We start from the raw sequence: 9,847 nt of genomic DNA on the forward strand, positions 1-9,847 counted from the left end.
GGTAGTTGAGTAGACTTACGATTATGGTTGGGTCGGATAGGTGGCAAAGGAACTGTAACCTCAGGAGATGATTAAGTAGACATAATAGAGGGATCAATAGGTACAACCTTTTAATGCGTTGCCAATAATTGATTCTAAAACAGGTTCTGAGTTGTACGGAAACAAGTGTAGTGTCATCAATTTAGAAAGGATAAAGTTTAATGACATCAAATGTAGTCAAATAATGTGAGTTTTGGAATAGAAAAGAATGAAATATGTTTCAAAAACACATGACGTGGGACATACAATTTTTTACTAACTAGATCAAAGCAGCGATATCCATTTTAACCAAAATCATATCCCAAAAAGACACACAATGCAAACTTAGATAATAATTTAGTGCGTCCAACATGTGGTTTTGGAACAAAACATGTACACCCAAATACACATAAATTAGAGTAGTCAAGTGCATGACCATACAATTTTTCAAAAGGAGACAAGCAAGAATAATATGAAGTCGGGATCCAATTCACACCATAAGTTGTTGTAAGTATAGCTTCCCCAATAGACCCTTGGAACATTAATAGATAACAAGAATGATCTTGCAGTCTTAAAAAGATGACGATGTTTTCTTTCAGTAACACCATTTTGTTGAGAAGTATTGGTGCAAGAGGTCTGATGTATAGTTCTATTGGAGGAAAGTAAAGTGGTAAAATCATTAGAAGTGTATTCATTCCCCAAGACACAATGAAAGGTTTTTATGGTAGGAAAGTGTTAGGTCTTTAAAAGAACATTAAATTTTTTGAAAAGCATGAGATAATCAGACTGACGTTTTATATGATAGATCTAAGTGAAGCGAGTAAAACCATCAATAAAAGAGACATAATATCTAGAATCTCCTTTGGTGGATATAAGTGAAGGTCCACACACATCAGAATGCACAAGATCAAAAAGGAGTAACAAAAGAGGAAATAGTTTTATTAAAAGGTAAAGTAGAAAATTTTGCCAATTTACAACAATTACAATAAAAAATATCATGACTGTCTAAAGTAACAAATACTTTAGTAGACGCTAAAAACTTCAAACGAGATGCATAAACATGACCCAAACAAGAATGCCACAAATAAAAAGCTAAAGAAGAAGAAGACAAACGAAACAAAGATAAATCTACACTAGAGGTTGCAACTATTGACTCCTTGAATTAATTCAAGACACAGATTCCATCTTGCCTACTACCTATCTCAATCACCTTCTGAGATGTGCGGTCCTGTATCAAACAATCAAATGGAGAGAAATACACATTATATCCAGAATCTTAGATTTTTTTCAACAAAAACAAGATTCATAGCAAGACCAAGTATGTATTGAACATTAGACAGAGATAAAGATGGTATGACAATGGTACCAATACTAGATAATGGAACTGAATCACCATTAGCAGTTGCAATTGGCATCGATGAGTTAGGTGATAATGAAACAAAAGAAGGCAAATGATGTGACGTATGATTAGTGACACATAAATTAGTGATTCATTTGTCAAGAGATATATTTGGTGATTATGTACCTTAAGATTGCAAGACTATGTTGGCTTGCGATTGGGAAGCAATGAATTTTTGGAATTCATCGAGCATAGATTGATGCAAAGATGGTGCAACATTATCATCATTTGACTGAGCCGGGTGAAACTACGATTGTAAGCGAAATTGTTGTTGTTGTTGTTGTTGAGGAAGACAATATTTTTTAGGAGGGCAAGACTTTTGTTGTTGTGTATGATACTATTGTGGAAATTGTTGTTGAGGTCTAGCTTTGTTTAACATCAAAGGACACTGAGGTTTCCAATGATTCTTCTATTTGTAGTAAGAGCACTTATCAAAAGTAACTTTACCAGCATGTTGTTTTTGTTGAGTTCCAATATAACACCTGCTTAAACAAAAATAGATGGAGCAAAAGAAGGATGGGTCTTATAATTATTATGAGTCTAAAGTCTAATTTCATCTACTAATAATTCATTAACAACATCATCAACAAAAGGTAAATGGCTACGATGCAAAATTGAACTACACAAACTTTCAAAATCACTACGCAAGGTCATTAGAAATTGAACCAAATGTTGTGATTCCCTACAAGTAATATGTAGTACAAAATCACTCAATTTTTGTAGACTTAGTCAAGGCAAGTTGATCCCATAAGGTTGTCATGGCAGAATAAAAGTCCTGAATGCTCATGCCATTTTGCTTCAGTGCACAAATATCTGTCTCAAGTTGATATTGTTTGAAAAAATTAGACTATGCATACAATCAAGATAAATAATCTAATACCTCCTTTATAGGATCATATTTTTCAATTGATCACCAATCGAGTGTCTGAAAGAATTATTGACCTAAGTAATAATGTTAGAGTTATCAATTTCCCATACATCTAAAGTAGTAGTATAATTATTGACTTTGGTGTCACTTCGATTTTACCTAAACACCTGAAACATATTCCTACATGGACTTTCCACGAAGAAATCTTTTCATAACGTAAGCCACTAGGAATAATTTTTACCATCTAATTGCACACTAATAAACTCAAGAGAATCATGTTTATGAGTCGTCATAACAAATAACATATCAAATACAAAACAGAAATGTGAACCACACAACGGAAGCAACAAACAAAACATAATATAAACCTAATATTAGAGGATTGTAAGTACCATAAAATAGCATTAAGAACATGGTACAAAACCTCTAACAATGCCTTAAAGTAGAAAATGAAATTGCAATAAAGAGAAACGAAATTTGCAGAGAACTAACAAAACTTAGTGAAATGCTTGAAAATTTGTGAAAGAGGAGCTACAAATATCCAAAAATGGCATAAAGAACATGGTGCAGAACCTCCAAAAACGTCTCAAAGCAAAAAGGAAATTTCGATTGGGAGAAATGAAATCAGTAGAAAACTAACGAAACCTAGTGAAACGCCTGAAAATTTGTGAAAGAGGAGCTACTACTAGAATCACAAAGAACATATGAAGAAGGAGATTATGTATTATTGATTGTCTTGAAAATGTTACAAGAGGTGTGTTATATAATACACACAAGGCTAACCTTAGAAGCCACAAGTAAATGAACCTAAAAGGTAAGCCTATGCTAACAAGAAAATGTATAGTTGATAAAGAGGTTGACATGGTCTACTTAACTAAAGAAAAGTTAACAAATATTGATACCCCTTTTTGGTTAAAATAGAAAGGAAACAATACTTGATGCTACCATAATTAAGTTAGATACTGGTACGAATCAATACACGTATTGTAGTCCATAGAAAACAAGACCACATTTGTTCAATACATATAGAAAGATCCTTGATGTGAGGATTCACAGTGGGAAGTTGTTCCTTCCAAATGACTGGTAATTTAATAAGATTATATATATTCTGGATGTTTATGTATTATTGCTTCTCTTTCTTTTAGTTTATAAGTAATGATAAAACATATAAGTAACCTTTTTTTATCCAACTCCACTAAATAAAATAATATTTACTTATATATATATATATATATATTGAATTATAATATAATAATGTTTTGTTTATTTTTTTATTCTATTTTCTCTATGTTGTGTTTATTGACTTTAAAATACACTAATGAATTACTATGATAGACTTCAAACCATGTCAAATAGTAACATTTTAAACATCAATTAAACAGAAAAACAAAAGATAAACCTTTAACTAAATTTAGAAAGTTTTAACATACTTTAAACTGTCACATTTGACATTATATCTTTTTGACACGTGGCATTGTGCGCACGTTATACACACCTTAAAATTTGACATTTGGCAACAAATGGTTATCACACGTGTTATGGAAAAGATTTTTGAAATAAAAAGTAATAGCCAAAGAAATGTGAGCTGCTTTTATTAAAGGTCTACATATACACCTTTTTATTCTCATGGCATAACACAAATGCTTTCCTTTACTTCAGTATATATCTCTGTATGTAACACATGATAATGTAGGCTTCTGCATGTTTTCCATTTTGAAGAAATTACTCTAAAGTCTGCATTGCGCTCTTTTTATTGTTTATGGTTGGCGTGCTTGCTTTTTGTCATTTTTACAGCAAAATTGTTGACCAAGAATGATAAATCGTGTAGATTTTGGAAAAGAAAATTCAAATTTAAAATCAATGGATTAGTGTATTCTTAGTGCCAAGAATATCATTCAAAGATCTCTATATATTCATCTTTACCCATCATCCATTCAATATATAAAGTCTTGCATTCGCTATCTTAATTCATTGTTCATTGTGCCTATTTTGCATAAACAATCTCACTCATAGATGGGTTGGTTACTATAATTGGTAAACATTTAATGACTTTTTTAACATTTTTAAAATGAGAAACTTAATTTTCAAAATGCAATTCAGTGATTCAAGAGCCATACCCCTTCATCGTCAAACCCTCTTTCTTTGTGGTGATTTTGGAACTAGGGTTTTAAAATTTCAAATTTGATAAGGTTTTTGTTTATACCTGCATCATACGATGAATAAAACAAAATGCACACTCTCTTTTGCAAACTTAGAGCATTCGCCCCACCTTCTCTAAAGTCAGACATTTTTCTTAGATCGCTTTAGAGGTTTTTATTATTGTTCTCATTTATTCTCTTATCAAATATCAATCAAACTACTCATTTCTTTCATTCACGTCTTTCGATAGATTACTATTTGAGAGGCTCATAATTCCACACTCGATGAGGAAATTTCAGCAAATCATAAAATATTCTATTCTATTCTATTCTCTCTTTCCTTTTTATTTTATTTTTTGAATTTTTTTTATACTGCATATGCTTTTATGAGTCTTTGTTAATATAATGAAGGAAAAATAATTTTCTTATCTTATTTCACATCCGCATATTACTTCCTTTATGCAATGACATATATCTTCATCTCAAATAAGTGTGTTAACCTTTCTTCTTACCTTCTCTTTTCTCTTAGCAAGAATATGATATCCTTTATCATGCTCGCTTTGCCATTGACAACGATACTTTTTTTTTTGCTTTCCATTGCTCTGTTATTGTCTATTTATCCTGACACTTGAAAAACATATGACCTAGATATACAATGTGGCAGTGGTATGATGGGTTGGTGGGTTAAACGGGTTTGCTCGCTAGCTCACTTAATTAAAAAAAATACAATTTTTCTCTATAATCCAAAAAAACTATATTATAGTTCAAATTAATTGAAATCTAAATAAACTTCATTACATCCAAAATAATGTTCAACTTTAAATACAAACAAAGATCACAAAAATACAAATTACTATCTAACATTAAATCATTCTTGTCACCTATCCAACTATAATATTAGAGTCTTGAATTGATAAATCTACTTCATTTTCATCTCTTGAAGCATCTTCTTTATCCCCATCTACAAGAAAAAAAATGTTAGCTAATAATATTCATAGTCTAAGTAATAAATAATTAAATTAATTTCAAAATACAGACAATAATGTTACCTGTTAGTTCAAAACCATGCAACCAATTTTGAGTTAAAATGAGTGTCTCATTCTCTGGAAGAATGGAAGAACAATATTTGGTTATCATTTTTCCAACATCATTGTCTTTTAATTTCTTTAGGACCACACACTTTGATAAATGATGCAACATTGTTAAGGTCCCTATTTTTGTACCACCAGTAACATACTTTACACCACATGACTTGCATTTGGCCCTTTCTTTACCATTTTTTACACAAATTTTTGTAAAATGGTCCCAAACCTTAGAAGTAGTTCCCCTAGGTCTCTTACTTTCTCTATCAAAATCCTTACCCTCATTTTCAATCTCTTCTATAGATGGTGGCAAAGAGTCATGCAAATTATCATTAATACATTGATCATCTACTGTTTCAGAATTCATTTTGTTCTGTAATCACCACAAACATAAACTATTTTAATAAATAACCACATGTTGAGAAAAATCAAGCAGGTCACAATGCACACAAAATAGAATTAACAATACCATAAAAAAATGTAGCAACACATGAGTCGAACAAAGCAAAAGCAATTCATAAATACTCAGTAATGGAAACAAATCGGGTTGTGAACGAGCAGTCTTGGAGGAGCAACAATGTCAAATTAGTGAAGTCAGCGAAGCAGGTAAGGACCCTGTTGAAAAGAAAGCAAGTGACGAACCACGGTCACGATCGAAGGAGGAATAAACTATGAAGCCTAGGAGCAAATATGAAGAAGACGAGAGGAACAAATGCGACTGTTTGTTCGAACCAGGCAGCAAGAATTAGAGAGAAGTGCATTTATTTTAGGGTTTTAGGTTTTCAATAATTTAATTTAATATTATTTAGAATTCACTGGAGGGTTAGTGAGCCAACTCTGCTCACCACGAGTTGAACCCGGGTGAGTCGTGTTCTTAGTGAGTCAGGTTCAATTTTGACCCGTACCAAAATTTTTCATTTTTTTTCAACCCAACCCGGCCAGAATCCATGGTGCCCAACCATCCAATGATTTCTTGCAGCTCCTGGTCATTACCCTATTCTCCCCGAATCTCGTCTAGAAACTCATTGGTGATTCTTAACATACTACAACCTATGCAACCTGCACCCATATTTAGTCTCAAATTCATATCCCGTAATTTCTTTATTAGTTCCAGCTCCTTCATCATCATAGCAGACATGTGCACTCTTTTTCTGCTCAGAGCGTCTGCGACAACATTAGCTTTACCTGGATGGTACAACAATTCAAAGTCGTAGTCTTTGAGGTATTTCATCCACCTCCTTTGTCGCATGTTAAGCTCTTTCTGATCAAATAAGTACTTCAAACTCTTATGATCACCGAAGACTTGGAACTGAGAGCCATATAGGTAATGCCTCCAAGTCTTGAGAGCAAATACCACTACAACTAACTCCAAGTCATGCGTTGGATAATTCTTCTAATGTACCTTCAACTATCTCGACGCATAGGCCATTGGCCTTTTGTCCTACATCAACACACAACCCAAACCCTGGTATGAAGCGTCACAATATACCTCAAATGTCTTGGTTGTGTCTGGAATTTCTAATATAGGTGCAGTTGTCAACCTTTTCTTCATATCCTCGAAACAGGATTCGTACTCATCTGTCCAAGAGAAAGGCTTATCCTTTCTAGTGAATTGTGTCAGTGGCTGCACCATATTGGAGAATCCTTCCACAAACTGTCGATAATAGCTAGCTAAACCCAGGAAACTCCTCACCTCGGTAACTGTTTGTGGCCTCTCCCACTTCACCACCGTCTCAATCTTCGCCGGGTCCACTACGATTCCTTGGGCTGAGATTACATGACCCAAGAATTTCACCTCCTCTAACCATAACTCACATTTCCACAGCTTCCCATACAATTGATGCTCTCTAAGGACAGTTAACACCACCCTCAAGTGATCTGCGTGTTCTTCCTTATTTGTGGAGTAAATAAGAATATCATCGATAAACACCACGACGAACTAGTTCAGATAAGGCCTGAAGATCCTGCTCATGTAGTCTATGAAGATTGTAGGAACATTTGTCACCACGAACGACATCACCACATACTAGTAGTGTCCATAGCGTGATCTGAAAGTTGTCTTCTGCACATCCTCTGGCTTGACTAAGATCTGATGATATCCAGACCTCAAGTCAATCTTAGAGAACACCACTACTCCCCTTAGTTGATCTAACAAGTCGATGATCCTCGGCAGTGGATACTTATTCTTGATAGTCAACTTGTTTAACTGACAGTAATCAACACACAATTTGGAGCTGCCATCCTTCTTCTTCTCCAATAACACAGGTGCTCCCCACGGTGATGCACTCGACCGGATAAACTTCTTCTCAAGCAGATCCTCAATATGCTTTTTTAGCTCAGCTAACTCTATCGATGCCATCCAGTACGATGCCATCGATACTAGGCCACCTCTAGGGACGAGATCAATAGTGAAATCAACATCCCTACTTGGCGGCAATTCCAGAATTTCATCTGGGAACACATTTGCATATTCATCAACCACTGGAATTATGCTAATTTGTTCAACCATGCTCTTCTTTTCTGCTTGAGCCACTATCATAAAACAAGTAGCTCCAGCTTCTATCTCCTTCATCGCCTGGTTAGACGATATCACCTTCAGTCCTTCTGTATTTGGAAACACTACTCTGTGCCATTCACAATCGATAACAATATGGTTGTTGGACAACCAGTACATCCCTAGAAACACGTCTAGACCCTCTATCGACAAGCAAATGAGATTCACCTTGAACCTGCGACCTGCCACTTCCATAGGACATCCAACACAAACTGAGTTAGTGGATACCTGCCCAGATGTTGGCGCTGCGACTATCATACGCACCCCAACTCGCGTCGCCTGGTGGGTGTTCATCACCACCAAGCCATTCAAGAAAAACCCAGCAAACTGGGTTGTAGCACATGTGTCGCCTGGCGGCTTGGTTCCTGCTGCCAGGTGGTTCCTTTCGGGAATCCAGTTTTCAACACAGGGGGATGAGTTGCCTGGCGGTAGTTCTTCACCCGCCAGGCGATTTCTGGAAAAATTCCAGAAAACCAAAAAATTAATGTGCACAGAAAAGGAATCATGCATAAAAATGCTATACATCATGCAATTTAATCTAAAGCATACAATTAACGAAGTCCAGCTCCCCTAACCTGGATTCCTTTGCTTAGAATTAGAAATTTTGAGAGTTCCTCCTTGATCACCAATGGCCTCCCTTTGGCTTTCTCCCAATTCAATTTCTTTGCTTCACTCAATCCTCACGTTTTTCCTCTGAACTCTCACTCCTCACAATACTCAATAATGGCAGACTCAAAACTCTCTTTGTTCCTTAATTGGTCACTTAATTATGTGTTAATGAAGGTTAATGACCCTAAAACGAAAATGGCATTAAAATGAGTGTAATTGTCATTCAAGGTCCATTATTGGTTGTTTTTCTAGCCTCTTTGGCTGCCTTCACGTGGCTGTTAGGGTTCCCAGCCCTTCTCATCCTTGCCAAAAATAAGTTTAGCAAAACGAAAGCTTAATTTAGATCTACCAAGGTTTGAACCCATAACCATGCCAATGTCAAATCAATGCATAACCATTCAACCAATTCATGTTTCGTGATAATTCTTACTCATTTATGAATATAATATCACGCACCACAACCAACATATTATTTAAAACAAGGGTTAAATATGTTTTTGGTCCTTCAAGTTTTAGTGAATTTTGGAATTAGTCCCTCTTCGAAACTTTATACCAATTTAGTCCTTCATCTTTAGAAATGCGTGGATTTAGTTCTTCTTACCAATTTTTGTTAAGTTTATTTGACATTTTAAATACATTTTATGATAATATTTGAGTTATCATTGAAGCAAAAATGTGTCAAACGGTATAAACAATTCAAATACTATAATGAAATGCGCTTGAAACGTCAGATCAACTTAACAAAATTTGGTTAAAAGGACTAAATGCACGCATATTTAAAAATGAAGGACTAAATGGTATAAAATTTTGAAGAGGGACTAATTCCAAATTTCACTGAAATTTGAGAGACCAAAAACATATTTAACCCTTTAAAACAAATACGTAATTAAAATAACAAACAAGTGGCATACATATGGCATACATAGGACTTGTATCCAAGTTTTCTCACAATAGTCAAGTACTCTCAACCATTTGAGCTAGTACTATTCCATGTCATAGAAATCAACATTTAATGCCATAAAGACTTCCACTACCCAAATTTATTAATTAATTAATTAATTAATTAAATTTCGCGGGTCTTACATTCTGTAAGCGAAGTACCCCCATCGTGAAGTCGTCAAAGGGCACCTGCATATGTAGTTGGGAAAAATGGCACATGTACATGTAGAAGAATCCTTC

Source organism: Vigna unguiculata, chromosome 5 (genome assembly GCF_004118075.2).
Source record: "Vigna unguiculata cultivar IT97K-499-35 chromosome 5, ASM411807v1, whole genome shotgun sequence".
In the NCBI taxonomy this organism is placed as follows: Eukaryota; Viridiplantae; Streptophyta; class Magnoliopsida; order Fabales; family Fabaceae; genus Vigna; species Vigna unguiculata.